This window comes from Ceratotherium simum, chromosome 16 (genome assembly GCF_057802395.1).
Source record: "Ceratotherium simum simum isolate JZ-2026a chromosome 16, ASM5780239v1, whole genome shotgun sequence".
Taxonomy (NCBI): domain Eukaryota; kingdom Metazoa; phylum Chordata; class Mammalia; order Perissodactyla; family Rhinocerotidae; genus Ceratotherium; species Ceratotherium simum.
Genome location: NC_141915.1, coordinates 4452806 through 4475557, shown reverse-complemented (window position 1 = coordinate 4475557; position 22752 = coordinate 4452806).

The window sequence follows — 22752 nt, the reverse complement described above, 5'->3', positions numbered from 1 at the left end:
AGCCCGGGGCCAGTCTTCCTCAGCAAAAAAAGAGGAGGATTGGCAGATGTTAGCACAGGGCTGATCTTCCTCAGAGAGCAGCACAGTCCTGAAAGCATTGTTTGAGGTCCTGGCCCCCGCCATGCCTAAGGAGTCACCCCTGATTTAATTTACATAAGCCTGTGGATTCCTCTTTTTGCGTAAGTCATCATTTATGAAGAGAAGATACAGACTTCATCGTGTCTCCACCAGAAAAAAATGTCTCGGTAACTCATTAAAAATAATGCATCCGTGGGTTATAGAGAAAGTTGGGAAATCTAGGATGGAGCCTGACCTTTTGGCCGCCTGTGGCATACTCGGCAAATTGCTTACATTTTGAATGCATCAGGTTTTCTCATTTATAAAATCAGAGAGTGGATCAAGGTCAATTCTCAGTTCTTTAACCCTATCATCTTATTATGGTCTTATAACCTAACACCATCTTAAGTTAATGTAAATGTACAGTCATGTATCAACCACGGGGATACGTTCTGAGAAATTCATCGTTAGGCAGTTTCATCGTTGTGTGAACATAGAGTGCACTTACACAAACCTACATGGTATAGCCTACTACACACCTAGGCCGTGTGGTACTAATCTTATGGGACCACTGTCATATATGCGGTCCGTCCTCGACCGGAAACATTGTTAGGCGCGCGTGACTGTAATTTCTTCTCTATATTCAATTGCCTGATTATATTGCCACTTTAAATTTGTCCACTTATAGAAGGCATAAAAAATTTGACCTCATAGTTTTAGCAAGCATCACTTTTTATCTGTGATTAATTCTGTTTCCTGATGGTCAATGGAAGAAAAACAAGTCTGATTACAATGAAATCCCATCACCGGAAACAGTCATATCGTGGAAGAACAAGCAGAGTGTATGTGGAGAGGTTTACCGGGCGCCCTTCTTCCTGCACCCACGTTTAGAGCTTCTCTCCCATAACCGAGCCTCCACTTTTGGCCTCGTTCTTCATGTATCTTTGAGCCAAGTTGGGGCAAGAATTCTCTGCAGACAGACACAGTAGTTCCACGGAGCTCTCCTGGCTGCCTCTCACTCGGTTTCTGGGTTCAGAAGCAAAACGATAACTTGTCTGTCCACAGCTTACAAAGGATTAATGTCTGCATGTTTCTCCAACCACTGTCTCAAACCCTAGAATCTAGGAAGTATTTCCTTATTGGATTAGTGGCAGCTAAGTGCCTCAAAACTAACACAGTTACCCTAATAGGAATTGTTCAGATGTAATTTGTGAAATGAAGATGCCCTGACGTCGTACCCGGAGAGAAAGAGCCCGGCTTTTGTTTTAATAACAAATAAAGCTCTGCTCAATTCCTCTTAATATCCTCACAGGAGGAACTAAGCAAGCCTGTAGACCACCAATCAATGCGGACTCACCTCCCCAAATAGGCCTTTTCCCGCCTACAAATCAGAGATAACAAAATTTGCCACGTCTCTACTTTAAGCCCTGAATGGGGTAGAGCTGTGGGTCAGGGAGTAAATTGCTGTGTAAATGCAATACATTGATTTGTGAGCCTTTCAGATTTGGTTTGGGGAGGGGGAAAAAGGGTTAATTCAATTATACGCTAAGTGTTTTCTTTCTCCTCCAAGTTAGTCATTGGAAATTCTGCCAGTTGCTAAGCAAAAATTTGGTTGCTCTGAAAAATCCACCGAGAACCTAAGGTAAGGAATCGCTGAGTGCAGATGGAGTTATGTCTGAAGACTAAATGCAACAAAGACACTTGAGGTCAGGATATTTATTCGCCCCAGCTCTTCCCCGCCAGGCTGTGGTTTGGCAGCGGCTGCGTGCCTCTAGGCATGGTCCGTATCAACAGACGCCAAGGTGTAAGAAATCAAAAGAGCTATCAATAGTATTTTCCCCACTATCAAAGCAAGTTGTAATGTATCCCTTCTCTTTTAGCCTTCTCTATCTGTAGTCAGCATTATCAAAGACAGTTTTTCTTGATCCTGTGTGGTTTCATTCCTACTATACCTTTGAGCACACATGCCCATACCTGCACATTTCTAATTGAAAGCTGATTCCCAGGACCAGGATCTTCTGTGACTCTGCTCACCTCTTCTGTTCCCCAAAACCCCACTAACATCAAAGAGCAAAGGCTCTGTCTATTCCTGACCTTCCTAAACTTTATTTTAGATACTCTTTCTGAGGACCCACGGAATTTGCTCCATCGTCTATCCTTTGCCTAAAAAGACCAGGCTTGGGGGTCTCGGGACCCAAAGGACTCGAGGCAGCAGAAACAGTGGACTGTGGCACGGTTCTCAGCTGCCCCAGGGAGCGTGCACAGTACACTGTCATGGCAAGGAGAGAAGTAAGTGAGGCAGGAGCCACAGAGATTACTATGAGATCAGCCCCCAGTGAACAGGCTATCAGAAGTGACTCTGGGCATCTTGAATGGCATCTAGGAGTCCTGGAGCAAACGGAAAGGTGAAGACAATGTCTTATTATTAAATACAATGTCCAGGTAGACTTGCTATTGGAGGCCAGGAAATCAGATGGCTCCCAGAAGATGTGGTCTGCAGTAGAATAGAATGAGAAGGGGCAAGGAAAGGTGCCCACAGAGATGCACTGGAACCAGGATACAGGATTTGGAACTTAGATAAGCCCTTTTCTCCATCTCCTAAAACTTTTAGCCTTGGAATCCTATGCTTGAAAAGCTTGCCTACATTGACATTGGTGGTCTTTTGTTTGTTTCCCGTGGCTTCATCTGCCCATACCTTCTAGAGCCAACTTTGGCTGCACATTGGAATCATCTCCGTGGGCAGATTTAAAAATACTGATACCTGGGTCTCATCCCTCCTACCCTCAGATTTTAATTTAATTGGTCTAGGATCACCCCAGGTGATTCCAATAGGTGGCCAAAGTTCAGAATCATGGCTTTAGAAAATGTCAACCAGACTTCCTTGTACTTGGGGAGTTAAGGAAAAGGGTTTCTTAGCCATCTTTGGGTAGGTGAGAGTGAGAACAGGTGTTACCATAACCCTAGAGTTGGACATAGTGACAAAGGGATCAAAACGAGGCTGCCCCGCAGGGGAAATACAAATGTAGTCTCTGAAGAACGTCTGGTGATGCTGTTCCCCCTCTGGCCAGATTGCTTTCCTTTTGAGCAGAGGTCCTCAAACTTCAGCAGCATCAGAACCATCTGGAGGGTAGAGCTTGTTAGAACACAGACTGTTGGGCCCCGCCCCAGGACTTTCTGATTCAGTAGGTTGGGTGAATTTGCATTTCCGACACGTTCACAGATGATGCTGATGCTGCTGGTCCAGAGACTACCCTTTGAGAAGCACTGCTCTAGAGAAAGTTCCTCTCCATTCATCCCTTAGTCTTCCTTCTTTTATGTGATAAAGACAGCAGTTTCTTTACAGACCTACAGAGAGCCTTCCCACTCGGTGACCACACACAGGGAAACATCAACCATCCCGAGCCAGAAAGGGCAGCAAAACGTTATCTATTCCCCACCAGGTGTTGCAGCTACACAGCGCCCGAGGCCAATGCAAACACTTGTTAGGAACTTGGGTTTTAGCTGCTGTCAATTAAAAACCTTGGAACCTACACAGCAAGGAACGCCCATTTGTCAGCAAGAGCATTTTCTCCTATGATCACAAATGATTTCCAGTCGTGAAGAAAACTCGAGAGACATGTGGGAAGAAAAATTGCCAAGTCTGTGGCTATAGTCTCAGTCCATCCCCAAAACCAAATTGAAAAGAAAACTAGAGAAATAGTTTGGCTTCTCTCTACCCATTGCACTCCTCTTTGGAATAAATGGAGTTTTCCTTTATTTCCTATCTTCAATATTTGCAAAGAAACTATCACAAAGAAACTGTTAAGTGGAGTATCTAGAGAAGTTTCAAATGCTTTTATTAGTATATGAGTAGTCAATGTCTTTTTTCTCTTCTCACAAACACAAACATCTCATCATTCATTTTTAATTATTGCCTTTTCTTTTTTACGTTGAAACACATTTTGGAAATGGAAAAATCAGTGCTGCTAATTTTCGCCAGCCTCAGCAAAAGAAAATGTAACAGCTGGGACAAAGATCTGAACTCTGTTGGGCTTTTCCACAGTCATCTCTTTATAAAGGCTCAGCTTAGCCACACTGATATCTCAGTCCAAGGGAGGACTACAGTCTTCTCTTTGTTTGCATCCCACATCTGTGCTGAAGATTCGGGACTGTAAATGGATGAATTTAAAAGTTGTGACTTGCAAATGGCTAGCTGCATCCCTGGTTCCCTGGGATATGCAGTTCCCTGCTGCATATGCAGACACGCCTAGGCGCCTAGATCAGGGGTAATGCACGTGGGACCACAGAGGACAGGGATCTTTCCTATCAATCCTTCAATTGACACCAATAGGCATGATGAACTAGCCCAGTGTATCCTGCAATCTACTGCTTGGGACACTAAATTCCAAGAATGTTAACTATTGCTAGATGTCATGGACACATAACTTTGGGAAACATTGCGTTAAAGAAAGTCAGCCATATTGGTTTCTTTATTTCAGGACTTCCCAGAACTCTTAATATACTAATGTGCATGGTGAGTTTTCAAGAAAGAGGTTTATTGGACCATAGGAAACATATTTGATTGTAGGAGAAAAGTAGAGGAGCTTCTCTTGGGACATTTCTGAGGAATTGCTTTGGGAAACATAGTTAGACAATGTCTAGTCTCTTCTCGCAAAAATTCTACATTCCAAGTCTCAAATCTCTACTACATGGGAATGAGTCTTAATTAATCAACAAGACTCAGAGGTGAGGTTTGAGCCAACCATAGCCATGTACCTATGACCTAAGAAGCAAAGTGTTGTGAAACCTTTTGAGTGTTCCTCGTACTCCCTCTCCATCACCTCGCTGGGGTAGGAAAGGGATTCTGGTGAAAAAGAAAAACCAAGAGAGGACTTTAAAACACTAAGTTTTAACTTTTATAGGCATATTGTAAACATTTTCTTTCACTACCTTACATATAAAGTATTTGGGTCAGAGCATTATTGCCAAGAGGGCTCTGCTTTGCCTAGAGACCCTTAGAAGAAGGCAAAGCATCTTGATGGAAATCATTTTTTTCTTAAAGAATACTAGCTGTTAAATACGTAAATGGATAGTCAAAAAATAAGCCCGGAATCAGAGACTGTTACCTCTTCTAATTTCCCTCACTTGCTCTGGTGCTGTAATACATGATATAGTTTGACATCTGACCAAATCCATCAGTGTGAAATGTTTTTGCTATTAGTGATGTTGTTGTCTAACATTTTAAATGCTTTAATGTTCCAAAACCTTATTATATTATATCATATTATATGCTACATTAATTATATTACTATGTATTGTATGGTTTAATTACATAATTATATAATCTGATACAATCATGTTATACTTATGAAATAAGCATTGTCAATATTCCTCTCCTATAGGCAAGAAAACAAAGTCTGAATGATGTTAAAAGTAATTATCCTAGGTCACACAATTAGTAACAGCCAGACCCAGGATTTGAACTCAAACCCATCTGAAACCAAAGCCTATGCTCTTCACTGCCACCTCAAGTTGCCTTCCCTGGTTACTGAAATAAGATTGAAAAAGAGGAAAAATCAATTAAGAAAATTTCTTGAACAAAACCACAAAACGCTTTTAACTTAACCCATCATTAAAAAGAAATGGATTCTTATAACACGAAAACACACAGTTAACACACAAGAACAGATGGAAAAAACCCAGAGTTTTCATGATCTGCAAATAATAGCATCTCAACGAAAAAAGATTTTACAGCAAATAAACAAACAACTCTATAGATAAAATCTCACACAATGGGGCTGTAATTCCTCACATGTACACTCTTAAAGGTGTACTCCAAACTCTCAGAATTAAGGGATTTATTTAAAAAAAAAACTGCAAAGGATCTTTAGCAATGTTTATTTCTGAGCCACCAAATTGATAAAAAAGAGAGAACTTTACGGTTAGCCAAATGCCATTAATCTTCAAGTATGGTTTGTAAAGCATAGTCATTTGTACCAATTAACTTCCTTATTCTATTTGGAAGATTTGTCTCCCTCTCTGTATTCCAACCTTCCTTTAAGTTTTAAGTCTGAGCAATCTTTACTGCCTTATTTCTAGTTAAGATTGCAATAATTTGTCATTGGTGTGCAGACACTTTCTTAACTATTCCTGTGTTACAAATAAAAGAACCAGTATTGCTCGGAGGTTATCTCTGGGGCCGTGCAAAGGCAAGCACTATAAAATGGTTCCACATTAAAGATGCGAAGAAAACCCCATAAAACAACACATAAAAATGTGTCTTGCTTGCCATTTATATGGAAAGATGGTGCAGTTCAATCTTTCAAGCCAAAGACTGTTTTAGAATTAAAGTTTCAATCAGAACAGGAATGAGGAAAGGTTTCACTCCTTCTCTTTGACCTCCCTTTCTTGCTTGTAAAACTGCTGAAGCAAAAATCATGTGCTGTGTTGGCTTTCCCATTGGCCTTTTGCTCTCTCTCTCTCTCTCTCTCTCATACACATACACACACACACACACACACACACACACATACTGCAAACAAAATCTGCTTTTTCTAGCTCACGTTCTTTCAGAAAAAAAATTTTGCTAAATCAGACCTCTAACTCTTGGAGAAACAACTTTTATTTGTTTGTTTAGGCAAATGTAATTAGGAAAACCATCTGAGAAATGCAGCTCTGTTCATACTCACTGGAAGAGCTGTTGGTTTAATTTTATTTTTTTTATTTTCCCCTCAAAGCCCCAGTAGATAGTTGTATGTCATAGTTGCACATCCTTCTAGTTGCTGTATGTGGGACGTGGCCTCAGCATGGCCAGAGAAGCGGTGCGTCGGTGCGCGCCCGGGGTTCCGAACCCGGGGCCGCCGGCAGCAGAGCGCGCGCACTCAACCGCTAAGCCACGGGGCCGGTCCAAGAGCTGTTGGTTTAACCATTCAAGGGAGAGGATCCTTTTTTGAGACTGCATTCACTGAGGGCATAAAGCTGGTCACGCAGTCATTCTGGCCAAGGGTGTGAAGTGAGCTCTGCCAGGCAGCAATTGGGGTGTGACCCAAAAAGAGTAGTGAAGGACGGCATCACCAGGTAGGCAAGAAATCAAATTCCAGGTATCATAGTCTTAATCTCACCGTGTCCAAGGGTCATTGTGTCACAGGGAATCAGGTATAGCACCCAGATGGGGCAAAGACTGTCAAAGGTGAGCTCTGGTTCTAGGGCAGAGGATGTCTGTTTTCTGTTGTAGTTGACACCACATTTCCTGTTAGTTATGTACATAGATAATGATAACAGCCAGAAAGAGGGCAATGACTTCCTGGTTGTTGCAGCAGATGCTTCAGTGTCCTCCCTTCATGTTCCCTTAGCTATCACCATCTCTGCACACACCAATCTGACAGCTTCCAACTCCAAACACCAATGACTCTGACTGAGGGCTCTCTCTAGTTGTTCGAACTTTCCTGGAATGCTAGAAGTCCAGGGAGTTAACACCACCTCCAGCAGCCCTCCAGCAAATAACTGATTGGAGTTGATAAATGCCAAGCTCTGTAGGTCCTTGAGTGGAATATCTCTGACACGTCTTCTACACTGTCCCCCAGAGCTCCCAGTAGGAATGGGTCTCAGCTGAGTCTAGTGGTAAAGTGCCCAATAGTATACAATTTATTTGCTTCTTGTTCTTCTTGTCTCATATCTCTACTCTTTACTGATATTTCTTGGGATCACCTCCCAGATAAACTTCTTGCTTCTCACACTTGAATTGTTGTATCCCCAGAAACCCAGCCAAAGATAGGTGCCCACACAGATAGAGAAAAGGCAGACATCAGAAACTCTAGATGCATCATAAGATCCTAAAAGTGCCCCACTGTCAATGACCCTATTTCTGTGGCCCAAACTTGTCAGAACAGATGCCATGAAACATATGAGATTCTACAGGCCCTAGGTTTTATTCTGTGGATTATCAAAACCAATTTTCTGAGCCATGCCTCATCTAGGCAATCAGATGGAAAGAGTATCTCTCAGTCCTTTAAGAAAAACCCAAGTGACATTGAGCCATGGCAGCCAGCCAAGTGTTGCAAATGGTCAAGTTGGCTGGCCAGGATGACATCATTTGTGCCAGGTAAATGTTTCCACTGCAGGGCTCTGTGAAGGGTTTTGCCTGGGGAAGTATAGAGGGCATCCAGGAATGAGAACTATCAAGTACTCAGAAGGGGGTGGCTGGTGGAGCTCTGAGCAATAGAGCTTCTCATCCTACATCTGGTTTGCTTCTCAGTCTGAGTAAAAGCAGCCATGGGTAGCTGGACAAGATAAATACCTAGGAGACCCAGGAGACCAGAATCAGGGCATGAATTGAGGTAAATGGTTTCAGAGGAAATCCTATGGAAGCCTTCAGAAAGGAAAAAATGTGGTCTAACAGTAGTTGAGTGGTTGGGGCTGGGGTAGAACAGCAGCAAACAGACACCCACAGAACAGTGATGTATTCAGTCATCTCCACTATGGCAGGGGTGGAGGAAGGTAGAGGATAGGACCCTGTGGGAAAGTCTTGGGACATTTGCACGGCTTCAGAAACCCCTTGGATGTTTGAGGAGTCTAAAGAAAGTCAATGTAACAAGAAAAAATGAGTGAGGGGGAAACTGATAGAAAATGAGGTTGCAAAGACAAGAACCAGATTATTTAAGGACTTGTAGGCCATGGTAAAGAGTTTTGATCACATTCTAATTGCAATGGGATGCCACGGGAGGGTTTTAAGTAGAAGAATGATATCCTCAGGTTTGAATTTTAAGAGCTCACTTTGGCTGCTAGCAGGAGAATGGCTTCATATTTATTGAGTGTACTAGAAACTAAGCTGAATCCTTACCACATCTATATAAGGCAGGAACTTTTATAATCCCTGTGGCACAGAGAGGATGTAAGGTAAGTGGTAAGTGGTAAGTGATGGTAAGTGATGGTGTTAGGATGTGAATAAACATATAGCTCATCAAAAAGATTGAGCTCTAAATATACCTCAGGATACTCTTGGGAAGAACCTCTGTGTAAGTTCTCTTTCTCCCAACTCATCTCCCAATGCTTGTTGATGTTTTGATAGGTCCAGTAAGCTATCTTAGAGAATCCGTTATCGGCTCAATGGCTGCCCAGTGTGAATTTTTGGTTTTAATGGAGAGGGGCTTTGTTTGGGAGCCCCCACTTGCCTAGGGTAGCAGGTGTGCCTTCTTCTACCCATGAATCTATTGTACCTGTTTATACATTGTGCTACATTCTCAGTGTTTTGGGGGAAGGTTGGAGGGACAGCGGGACAGAGCCTGAGACCAATGTAACTTGGGGCCCTTGAGTCTCTGGACTCTCTTTCAGTAGACTCAGGCTGGTGTTAAGCTTTTGACTGGGACCTTAGCAGCATCCTTGTAAAACCCTATCAGAGTCTTAAGTGGTTCCTTAAGAGGACATTTGCCCAGACAAATCTTCGTTTGTACAAACATGAGGATTAAAGTGCATCCTGGAACATCCCTCCCTGCTCCCTGCAGACTTCGTTTTTCTCATCTATTACTGACAAAGACGTATCATCTCTGTCCTTAAATCTCTACAAAAAGAGATTCCACGAGTTTTTCATTACAGGACAGGATTTTCATTTTGCATTTACAGAAATATTCCTGTTACCCATCTCTACGCAGAACCAAGCAAACCCCAGCTCCAAGCTCCAGCTATTACAAGTCCCTGCACGTCCCCCACCACATCCCACGTGCCCTCATTCACTGTCTTGTCTATTTAATTGCCCCAAATTCTTCACAAGTTTTATTATCTGCAATAATCAACATGAACTGAGATTGCTTCTTGGCTCACAATGATTCTCCTAGTGGTGAATCATTCTTCCTACCACGTCCACCAGTCTTCTTGTAAAAAGCTCTGCCCCTTGGTCACCAGTGGTAACCCTGTGACCTGAGCTGAGCCATACACAGCACCCCACCCCTAGTCCCCTGCCCCAATTCAAGGAACGAATGGGTGATTCAAGCCTGGCCAATCAGAGTTCTTCCTAGGATTTTTTTTCTAATTAAACCAGAAGAAAGAAGCCTTTTCCCTTCTCCAGACATGGGTGTGTTAGATATGCATCTGGATCTGCTAAAGGCCATATTACCCACCATGCAATTGTGTGGCATTGTGACAATGTAGCCACAGGAGAGGGAAGCAGAGAAGTGAAACTGACAGGTTCCTGATGGTGTCTTTGTCATAGTGGTTACTAGCCCTCCTCTGGGTTTGTTCATGTGAGCCACTAAATTTCTCTACCTTCTTTAAACTGTTTTTAATCCTGACCAGATCCAACCTTTTATGGCACAACAAAGAAATTGAGAGCGGAAAGAAATATCTCTATATCATGAGGCACCATGATCATAGAAGTTACAATTTATAGTACAGCACCAGGGGACACCAAGGGAGGGAACAGAAGAGTGGAAGGGCAGACACGAAGTGTGTATTCTATAGTACATTCCTGGATGTTTATAATACCCATCCTGAATCTTGGCCAAAAGTTTTATGTTCAATAGACTCTGTTAAAGTAAGGGATGAAATAATATATTTTAGAAATATTTAAATCCAAATGGTAATTGTTTTTTTTACGCTCCAGTGTGTGAAGAACTGGATTTGGTTATTAAGAACCACATGCTGATTTCCAGATAAATAAAGTATTTTAAAAAGGGTCTACCATATCAAATTTATAATTTCTTCCAACACTCTAAAATTATTTTCTCCTGCAGATACTAGCTTCTATTCCAAATGCACCACTTGGATAAACATAGATTTCCGTTCTTTTCTTTCTCATTTGTTTTCCTGTTGTTGGATTCGTTCCTTGTTCCATTGTTTGGGTTATTTGCCATCCACCTGCCCTACCTTCAGCCCTGGCCATATCCCTGTCCTCAGAAAGGAGGGTTTTACCAAAGGAACTTTGGTTCAAAATGCAGGGATTCTACCTTCTTGCAGTTTATCTCCACTGCTTTCCCTGGAGCCAAGACCGCAGCTCGTATGCTGGGGACTGGAAAGGCAGATTGTGAGTTAAAAGGCTCTCTCATGAGTCATGATTCTAACCAACACTTGGTCCTCTGAGGATGGAGGCTCTGCCATGCTCTTGCCAGTCTCCCACAGGAAAAGAATCCCTTTGGTATACTCCAGTTCCGCAGCTGCAGCCCTGCTGCCAGACTCCCCTATGCCAACTGCATAGCTCTCTGATTATTGCCTTTCTAGGATGGGTTCCCTCCCCCGCTTCCTATCCCTCCCACCTGCCAGATCACCCCAGTACACCTTGCTGGAACCCACTTACCACCTGTCATCTCCCACTGTGCTGTGAGACCCCTACTTGCTCGGGCCGGCTGTCTTTCCCCGGTGACCGACCACTCCACTCTGCAGACTGCTGCCAGCCCATCTGGGTCCGTATTGTGGCTCCTCCTGCTGCAGCTAATATTCCCCTGACTTCGAATATTTTTGTCCTTTCAATCCCGTCCTCCAAGTTTTTCAGAACTGTGTGCATTTCTACCATCTCCCTGATCCCCAAATAGCAATATCCCTCAGGTATTTCTCATCTAGTATCCAGCTTCTTGTCTCCATTTGTGATGGATATTATATACTTCTTTTTTATTAGTACAATTTTCTGAGTATTTGTCACTGATTAGGTTCCTCAAGAAACTTAAGAGTGGGTTTGGAAGCAATAAACTGTCTTTCCAAGTTGTTTCTTTTCCTTTTGTATATTAAGGAGATGTAACCACCAGCCACCCTGAAACTGACCAAGCCTCACCACAAGAGCTACACCCATGACCTTTGCCTTATTTCTAGTGCAAAGATCTCTCCAGGAGGAGCTTGGCCCTCATTATGTGGAAGCATGTTCTCCAACTGAGCCTGTGCAAGCGAATACTCGCCTCTCCCTTTTGAATATTCCTTCCCCAACCAAATAAAAGTTCCTGCTTCCCATTGTTCGGGGACACCATGACTTTGGAAATGATTCCTCATGGCCTCCTATTTGCTGCAAACACACTTTACTTTGTGAGACAACTTCCACTGGTGTAGAGTCTTCTTTAACTCACCTGGAGGCGAGCCCACTTGGTTCGGTAACAATTTTCTGAGTATGTGATTCCCCTACACTTTGCCGTGTGAATCTCCAAGGTGTTTTTTTTTCTAATTCTTCTAAACTTTATACTGAATTTTCTCAATAACTTGTAATTCATATTGCATTATATCGATCAACCCTTATGTCATCATACCTTTAAGATTGTTTTATAGCTTCTATTCTATATTCGTATTTTTTGTGTAATCTCTTTGTATATAACTTTATTTTTCTTCCCCTTTCAAGTGTTCTGATTTTTCAGCACTCTGCCATTCTCGCCAAATTATCCATTTAATAATTCCACCTCCTTTGAAAAGGAGGACTCCTACCCTTTGGTGTTTCATTTTAGGTTGATAGAATTTAAATTTTCTGAGAATTTAAAAGTCCATTGAGAATCATGCCATCTTTTTTCTAAGCAAACCTTAATTTAACAAATTACAAAATAATTATGCATTTATCATTTATAACTTGCTCTCACTTCAGTGGTAGGTATGTGAACTACCTTTGGACAACATTATCCTTGTCATTTCATGAAATATTAAAAATAGTCTTCATTGGGGCCAGCCCAGTGTCATGGTGGCTGGGTTCCCACACTCTGCTTTGGCTGCCTGGGGTTCGCAGGTTCAAATCCCAGACACGGTCCACGGCACCGCTCATCAAACCATGCTGTGGCGGCATCCCACATACAAAATGGAGGAAGATGGGCACAGAGGTTAGCTCAGAGCCAATCTTCCCATCAAAAAAAAAATAAAAATAGTCTTCATCAATGAGACCACCTAACCAACATCCAGGAAGGCAGGAGAATTGCTTGATTCAATTTGTCTCATACTTTAAAATCTTCCACATATTAATTCTCCATCCTCTTTTTTTAATTTTCCAATTATTTTTTACATGTATAAAAATTAAAATCTTTCTGCATACCACACACTGCCTACTCCTGAGTTTCCGTTGTTGTACACACCTCACCCAGCCATTGGAGACCGTATCCAGTGCCTTTTTGTCCCACTGGCCTCCTCTCAGCATCACCATTCAGTCCAGCAGTGGCTGTGGTGAACAGTCTCTATGGGGCTTCAACTCACTTTCCAAATCAGTGTCTCATCAGAAGCATACTGTATTATAAACTTCAAAGTTGCTAAGAGACTAGATCTTAATTGCTCCCATCACAAAAAAGAAATAATTGTGTGATGTGATAGAGGTGTTAGCTAACCTTACGGTGGTAATCATATTGCAATATATAAATGTATCAAATCAACATGTTGGACACCTTAAACTTGCACAATGTTATATGTCAATTGTATCTCAATAAAAATAAATGTTGAAAAAGCACACAGTGCAAGTGTTTTACATTCTAAATACATTTTTGTATTGTATGAATACAAAGGAAGAAACAGTTTTCCTTAATGGAAACAAAAAAAATAAATTAGGAGATTAACAGCAATAGAAAAACGGTCAAAGACATGAAGAGATAATTGACAAAAGAAAGTCAAATGGACAATAAATATATGAAAAATGTTTAATGTCAGATTCAAAAATGAAAATTATAATCATGTGATGCTTCTTTTCATCTATCAGATTGGCAAGATTAAATACATTCTCAATTTCAGAATTTAGGAAAATTTGTAGGAAATTGCATTCTCATTGCTGGATAAAAAGTGAATTACAGGGCCGGCCCGGTGGCGCAGCGGTTAAGTGCGTACTGCGGTGGCCCAGGGTTCGCAGGTTCGGATCCCGGGCGTGCACCGACACACCGCTTGCTAAGCCATGCTGTGGCGGCGTCCCATATAAAGTGGAGGAAGGCGGGCACGGATGTTAGCCCAGGGCCAGTCTTCCTCAAGAAAAAAGGGGAGGACTGGCATTGGATGTTAGCTCAGGGCTAGTCCTCCTTGCAAAAAAAAAAAAAAAAAGTGAATTAGAACATTCTCTCTAGAAGCAGCTCAGCAAAATGTATCGAAAGTCCTAAATTAGGAGTAGAATCTATGTAGAAGTTTCTAGAAATTTAATTTCTTGATTAAAGGAAATAAATAGTAACATGAGTAACTTTTATCTTTATATATAATTACAACAACATTATTTAGAATAGTATCAAAAGGAAAACAAACTAAATGTCCCCCAACTGGGGATGGGCTATCTCAGTGTTAGTATGTCCATATGAAGCGCAGGCTGTTAGAAATCACAGGGTATAAGAATACAAGGGAAATGTTTACAGTCTGTTGCTAAGTGAATACATCGAGTATGAAAATAATACAGGTGGTTTAATTATAATGATTTTTGGCGGTTGTATACATGCATAGGACAGGATGCTGAAAGACGACAAAGGTAATTAGTGGCTATTTCTAGGTGGTCAGACTGGGAGAAATTTTTATTTTCTCTTTTGTGCTTTTTTATGTTTTCCAAATTATTTATAATAAATAAACCTAACTTTTTAAAAAAGTCAACCTTCGGAATCATTGAAAATATCCCATAATTCAACATCAGTATCCAGCTGTTTCCTCTTTTCCTCTGACTTGTTTTACCCAAACAGCAATAACTATGGGGAGCAGGGGTAGAACTACACAGTCTCCTTTTTTTTCCATTTTGTTTTGTTGTTAATATTCCACTAGTATTGCTTTTTGTCCAGTGAAATATGAATCAGTGATCGAAATAGAATCAGCACCATGCCCATTACTAGAACCAACAGTAACAATAGGAAACAATCACGTGGAGTTTTTTGGGTTCCAGGAACTATTCTAAGAGGCGTGTGTGTGCGCGCGCGTGAGTAATTCTCATAAAACAGCTCTATGAAATAGATCTTAATATCATCCCTGCTTTATCTATGAGGAAACTGAGAAGAGAGGTTAAGTGATCTGCCCAAAGCCACACAGCTAGTGCATGTCCCAGCCTGGATTCAAATGCAGTCTGCGGCAGAAACGGTGCCCATGTCACCAGGAGATATGCTTCCACAGGGATATCCCAGAGATAAGCAAGGAGTACTGTGTGGCTCTTGCTTTCTATTATTCTCCATTGCAGTATTTCACCGAGGAATGGGTTAAGTAAGGGTCCTTAACTGCCATTCATGATATTATTTCTACGGAAAAAAATCATTATGCATTCCAAACGACTGACCTACAAATGAAATTTTTGAATAGTCTATTTGCAAGTTGGGGGTTGCTTGTATAGCTCACAAGGAAATTATTGGCAAGGGAAAGACATGTGTTTCCATCCAAAATAAATGTCTGGAAATTATTTGGCCCTTGAATAAACTCAGGCCATCCATCTTTAGCCAGGAGTTTACTCTGAGGACTCTTCATCAAGTGCTTACAACATGAATAAAGACTTTTCTGAATGCTGACATTAAATCACAGACATGATTCTGGAAGCCTTAGCATTTTCACATAGGCACACACGTGCTCCTGGAAGGGCCCTCCTTGGCTGCCTGGCCTTCTCGAAGAGAAGGCAGAAAAGCACATGTTCTGAGCATTTCCTGATCCTTTCAGAAGTAGATGAATGTTGTATCCTGTACTTCCACAAAGATATCTAAGAGGGAGAATAGGCTGAAGGTCAGGAGAGCCTTAAATTTGCATAATTTTTATTATTGTTAAATCCTAATATATGCTTGGACTTGCCTGCTGGAAGCAAGCCACACAATCAACAGGTTGTAAAAACTGTTTACTGAGCTATCTCAGTCCAATTTCTAATTGCAATAGATAGAATCCAATTTTGCTTCATTTCACTTTCCAAAAGGTGAAGTTGTCACGGAATTTCATAATTGTGTAAAAGCAATAGTATATTGTATCCTTTGAAAGATGCATATTTGATTTACACATTTTCTCCCTCATCAGTCAGAGAAAGTGGGGTGGCTCAGAGGTAATAGCAGAAATCTCCCTAGCTGACAATAAAAAAAAAAACGGGAAAAACTAAAGATACATAATTTTTTTGTGAAAAACTACTTCACTGCAAAAACCAAAGAAGCAACCAACTCTCCCAAACTGCAAGGACACTAGCCACATTGTCACAAAATGGAAATTTTACAGTATTAGCAAAGAACAAAATCAAAATCTATACTTATTATGGGAAAAGCAATTGTAGTCAACTGGTCCCGTGGAGAACACCGTCCAGCTTTATTAACGTAAGGAAAAATTCTGAATTAGAAAAAAGCAACCTTTACCAGTAATGGCTAAGAAACTCATTATGGATAAAATGTTGGTATCCCCCCAAAATTCATATTTGAAATCCTAACCCCCAATGTGATGGCATTAGGAGGTGGGGAATTGGGGAGGTGATTAGGTCATGAGGGTCGAGTGCTCATGAGTGGAAGCAGTGCCCCTTCTGCCACGTGAAGACACCATGAGAACTGTCATCTGCAAACCAGCAAGAGGATCCTCACCAGACACTGGATGTGCCGATACCTTGATCTTGAACTTCCCAGCCTCCAGAACTGTGACAAATATATGTTGCTGTTGAAGCCACCCGGTCTATGGCATTTCTGTTAAAGCTGCCCAAATGGACTAAGACATTCATTCTTTACACGCCGCATACATTCAATACGTGTCTGGAAACAGATTGCTACAATAGGCACATAATTTTGATAGATTTTTTGCACATAACATAGACTTGCATTTACATCTGATTCTTCAAGTTAAGAGGTCCATGGATAATCTGCCGTGGAGTTATCTTAACAAATGGTAGCTGATTCCTTTTGTTTTGCTTGCTGAGAAGAAAGAAAGTCTTTTTCTTTGGATGAGAAAAAGACCTTTAGTCATTCATCAGCTCTGTTAATAAACACCCTAAATCCTGGAACATGAGTTTGGACCTCCTGAGGACTCAGACGGCATATCCTCAGACAATTATTCTTCATTAATGTATAATTTTAATGTAATAATGATTTAAATTTTTTTTTGGTTTCAGTTTTTAAGTTCAATGATGCTGATAACAGATGAGAACTGTACTCTCCAATGTGGTAGCCACTGACCACATATGGCGATTGAGCCCTGGAAATGTGGCTGGTCTGAATTGAGATGCATTGGGAATGTAAGATACACACTAGATTTGAAGACTTGGTACAAAAAAAGAATGCAAAATATCATAATAGTTTTTATATCATTCACATGTTGAAATGATGACATTTTGGATATAGTGTACTAAGTAAAATATACTTTTAAAATTAATTTCATCTATTCTCTGCTCTTCTCTGTCCTGCCACGTGCTCCCGCAGGCTGACCTCTGAGAAGTCAGGCATGCAGGCTTCCATGCTGGCAGGTTTCTGGTTGAGTTCAGCCAATGGGTGGCCCCAAGGGAAGATCTGAGGATGAGAGGATATTCCCTCCTCTTCTCCCCTCCCTACTTAGGGCCATGTTCCTTGGAGAAGCTGGGTATCTCCATGACTTCAGCTCCCACCTGGTGTCTCCTCCTCCGTGGCTCTGCATTTCACTGGGCTTTGGCAACACAATGTTTTCCCCTTGTCCCTTGATGCTGGGGAGGTAAAGTCTTCCCATTGTTACTAGTCTCCAGTGCCTCGCCATCCCTTGTTGTTTCCCCTAACCCTGCCCAATCGTTAGGTCATCCCTTCATTAACGCCTGTTCCCTTGAAGCACCTGGGGTGAATTCTGTGTCCTGCCAAGACCCTACTGATACAATAGCTCATTCGTTTTCCCTACCTACCAATAGGAAAAGCCCAAATCCAGGGCCCACAGATGAGATGTCCTATATTAAGATGAGTTTGATGCACTGAAATCAGCTTACTCTTCTCAGCTATCCAAGTGCTCCTTGATGACACATTCAATTCCATATGTTTTAAACTCTATCTACAGTGGTCAAGGCACTGGGCTGAGCTGCTTGGCAACAAGAAATTCCCAAGCCCCTGCCAGTCTCACCTCAAGAATGTGAACAACAGACACATAGAGACAGAGATTGGATTGGTGGTTACCAGAGGGGAAGGGGGGAGGGAAAAAGGGATAATTAGGCACATGTGTGTGGTGATGGGTTGTAATTAATATTTGTGTGGTGAACTTGATGTAATCCATGCAGAAATAGAAGTATAATGATGTACACCTGAAATTTATACAATGTTATAAACCAATGTTACTGCAATAAACAAAAAATTAAAAAAAAAAAAAGAATGTGAACAAATGAGGAAAGCTCACAGAAAACAAAACTATGCAGCTGAAAGAGGAAGTGCTCACAGAGCTACAAACATAGTGTTTGAGAGTTCAGAGGAAAAAGAAATGGGTGAGTGAGGTCTGGGTTTCTCACTCAGCCTGGCATCATTTCTCTAGCCAACAGTAAGAAATGCAAAAATTGGTAGGAATATAAAACCCAGGTAAGGGCGTCATAGATGGCCATAATAATAAGCATAGTCAATGTTTATCTAGTAGTTGGTATGCACCTGACACTCTTCTAGATATTTTAATTATAATTATAGCTATCACTTCCAGATAGTACCTGTAACGTTTCAGATATGTTCCAAGCACTTTACATATACTAACTCATTTAATCCTCATAACAACCTTATGAGATGGATAATGTTAAAAGATAAACTGAGACACATCAAAAATTTTAAGAGTTTATTTGAGCAAAAATCAATTTGAATCAGGCAGCACCAAACCAGAAGTGGTTAGGAGGGTTCCACCAGCAGGAGCCAGGGGAAAGACTATCAGAGAGAAGAGGCGGCAGCAGCTCCAGGGAATTAATTGATTGGCTCTAGCTTAAGTGGTTGCCTTATTTGGGAGTCTCCTTGGCTGTTTGTGTTGGTTGTCCTTAGGTTTTGATTTCTTAACCTCGAAGCATTTCCAGGCTTGGGTTTTAGTTAGCGTACTAGACTGGAGGCAGTAGAGCCACCTCAGGCTAACGGCCTCCTTGTTTAAGTAACTTAACAACAGTACTGGAGTCCCCATTTTACAGATTCAAAAACTGGGAGGCAGATTGGTTCTTCAACTTGCCCAAGGTCCCACAGCCAATAACAGACAGAACTAAGGGGGGAAGCCAGGCCCACAGCTCCACAGACTGACTGCATTCTCAGCCACCATGCCCTACACCCTCTAGTCATTAATCTTTCAACAATTTTAAATCTCTGAGTTAATCCTCACAATAAAAATCCTCCCTTATTAAGTCCTAAGGAGGATGGAGGCTCAGAATAGCTTCCATAACTTGCTCAAGATCGCATGACTACTCACCGTTACACTATACTGTCTCCCAAATAGTCCTGGAAAACGAAATGGGGCCAAACTGTAGAGAGCTCTCAGAAAAAGGATGCCTACTTTGTGTATCTGTGATTATTCTCCAGTTAACTCCTCCTCATTTCTCCCCATGCCTCAGGTTCCGTCGTATTCCGCCCGTGCATGATCTCTGACTCCTTTTCCACATTCAACTCCATATTTAATCTTCTTCTCTCCAACAGTTCACCTTCTTTTTCTCATCTTTCTTCCTGCACTAATTTCAACAGCACTAGACATTTGACAGTTGCCCTATTATTATCTGCTTTCCTCGCCCATACTTTACATGTGGATGGATGGAATTGACCCCAGCAGCTTCACAGACCAGTTTTGATGGCCCTACACCAATCAGCATGGCTTATCAATCTTTGGTTGGTTCAGGGATAGGAATAGTGAGTTGCTGGAGGCAGCTCTCAGTGTCAGGGCTTCAGAGAGTCAATTGTGTGGATCCCTTCCAACTCTGGCTTCAGTGACGGCACGTGGGTAGTTTGAAATCAGCCATGGTGAGAATATTTATGTCATGGAAATCAAATGCTACAATCAGGGCTTTTTTCCTCTCTTTCTTTTTTGAGAGAAGGAGAGAGAGCGAGAACACATGCCAGTTGTTAAACATTCACCTACACGCTACTGGATGGGCATGACCTAATTTAGGTCCACGAGACCTGGAGGAAATATTTAATCAAGATTTGGGGAAATTATTGAAGATTCTATACCTCTGAACAGAAGATTATAAAGATAAGAGCTCAGACTACTGAAGCTATTTTGGCCACGAGAGGACCCAATCAGAGGATAAAGTTGACACACGTGAAAGGATCCAAGAGGTGTGGAGTCAGAGCCCTGATTGTGTGGGCTTCTGAATCAACCCCCTGAAGCCCGTATACCTCCTGACTCTTCAGTTAAATGAGCAGTGGGGTCTCTGTTTTAAAACCAGTTTGAACTGGAATTTTTTTTTATCATCATCAGTTGAAAGATCTTGAGTCGATACACAGTTATGACTCATGAGCAAGGCCACCCATATTGTACAGCTCCAAGGGAATCATTCATATTGAAGTCACTGTAAAGAGCAAGCTTGGGAGTTGGGCTATCATTCAGCAAGAGCCACAACCCCCTGCTAGTTCCCCATTGATTCCTTTTATTTCATTGCTCCGCTTTCGTTACTCTCTCCTTATTACCCTGCCACAAGTAAGACACCCATTGCCCTATATTTGTTTCCTCACTTCTTCCAAAAGCCAAACTTTACAGCCTCTATCCTTATTTCATGTTTTCTGTGGCCGCTGGGAATTCTTAAAAATAATAAATAGACTCTTTAACGCTGTCCAGCTCCACTGATTAATCAAAGTTTTCCCACCAGTCTTGCAAACGTTTATCCTGTTATTTTGCTTTCCATTTCCCCCATATTGGCCAAACTGGCCTATTCATTATTCTCCAAATATGTCCAAAAACTGTGTGTTTCAGCACCTCTGTGTGTGATGCCGCTCTTGCCCTGAATTCCATCGTACCTTTATCTTCCCCTATTGAAATCTTACGTTTCCAGCAACTCCCAGTTCAAGTCCCTTCCCTTATGATTGTCGTAGTCCAATATTATTGCAAGAAACAGACCTCTTTAGCCAAAGGACCTAGTCTGTCAGATAAAAAGTACAGGGCTAACTCCCAGAACCTAGGGCACCAAAGGTAGCCAGATCCCATGTGAGACTGGAGTCAGAGGTACCAGAAAATCAAGAGTGGAAGTTACTCTCTCCAATTGAAATATAGTTTATGTGCAGAATGTTTATTAAACAATGCCCTTGGTATCAAGACCTGTGGAAGGGAGGGAAAGGAAGCAGCACTGGGCAGAGGGAGCTGCGATGAAGGCCAAATGGCAGCCTCAGCCTGTTCTACAGGGAGCCCTAGAGCTAGAATGCAGCTTCAGCATTGCCCTAGTTGGGCTGAGATAGCCAGGCCTCTGCACCCTGCGTCTACCAGCCATTGGGTGTGAGCCTCCCCAGGAAGGAGTGTGTATTTGTGCAAGGGGGCTCTCTGCAGCTGAGGCAGTCCTGGAGTGGCTACCAGCTGGAGGCTGTGTGCTGACAGCATGCCCAACAGCTGCAGCAATAAGTCCTTTATTGAAGTGGGATCTGGATGGCACAACAACACGATGACCACATGTCAACTGCAGTCACCTTTGTGCACTACACAATACATATGTTTGCATATCTGTTAGCTACTTCAAAGCAGAGAGAGATAGTCAGGGGCAGGGAGGGAGGTGGGAGGAAGAGAGAGAGAGAGGGAGAGAGAATGAGAATAATTGTTGAATGAAGGAATACATAGATGAATATTTACAAATAAGTCATTTTTTTACAGATCCTACTGGAAAAATAGAATAGAGAAAAAAAATCCTGAAGTCTAAAGTTAGCAATGTGTGCAAATTCCAGATCTGCCACTTACTATGACTTTAAACTAGTTACTAAATATCTCTGTTACTTCCCTTCTCTTCTCTCTCCTCTGATTACAGCAAATACGCTCCATGCCTGTCTGTCCCCAATATTTGTGCGACCTGGAGAAGGAATACAAATGGAGGTCCCTATCTCAAGTGTGTGAGTAGGCACCTCAATCCACACAACCAAGTCCTGTCCACGCTCCTTCCCCAACACTTGTTCGGAGCAGCCCCCTGGACACCCACCTAGATGTGTGTACCATGGTGGTGTGGTCCACCCTCAGGAGAACAGACCCAGAAAAGAGGCCCTCACAGGCTCTGAGTGGCACTCCTCTTTGCCCCACAATCTCCTCACTTTGTGGCAAGGAGGCTGGAACGAGGAAGGGAAAGCAAGCCCCTCTAAATCGTTAACTGGTTTAAACCTTTTAGGTCCTCGTTTGTCAGTGCTTTGCTTGACTCCAGCAATTCTCCATTGACTTCATAAAGTTGTGGGTATTTTGCAAGATTTGCAACTTTGCTTTGCAATAAATACATTTGTACTGTATATGACCACCCTGTATCTGATGATTGTCCCCGCTGGGTGGAGGTGACAGGGTCCATTCCCTCAAGTTCAACTGGGAGGGATGTTGAAATAGGGATTGTTTTTATGCACGGTTACGACATTGGTGAATATTCTTGTATTGTGATGCATTTTGCTTACTCTGAGTCATTTACGTGTGGGATCTTGAATAATATACCCTCAGACAATGAGCACATTTGTATGTTAGATGCTGCCTTTTTAATAATAATTTATTTAAACTAAAACAAAAACAAAAACAGGTCACCCATTTCTCCTACCTCCCACCCCCAGCCTCTAGCAACTACCAATCTGTTCTCTGCATCTATGAATTTGGTTTTTGTTGTCGTTGTTGTTGTTTATTTTTTAGATTCCACATATAAGAGAGATTATACAGTATTTGTCTTTCTCTGACTTATTTCGCTTAACATAATGCCCTTGAGGTCCACCCATGTTGTCACAAATGGCAAGATTTTATTCCTTTTTATGGCTGAATAAT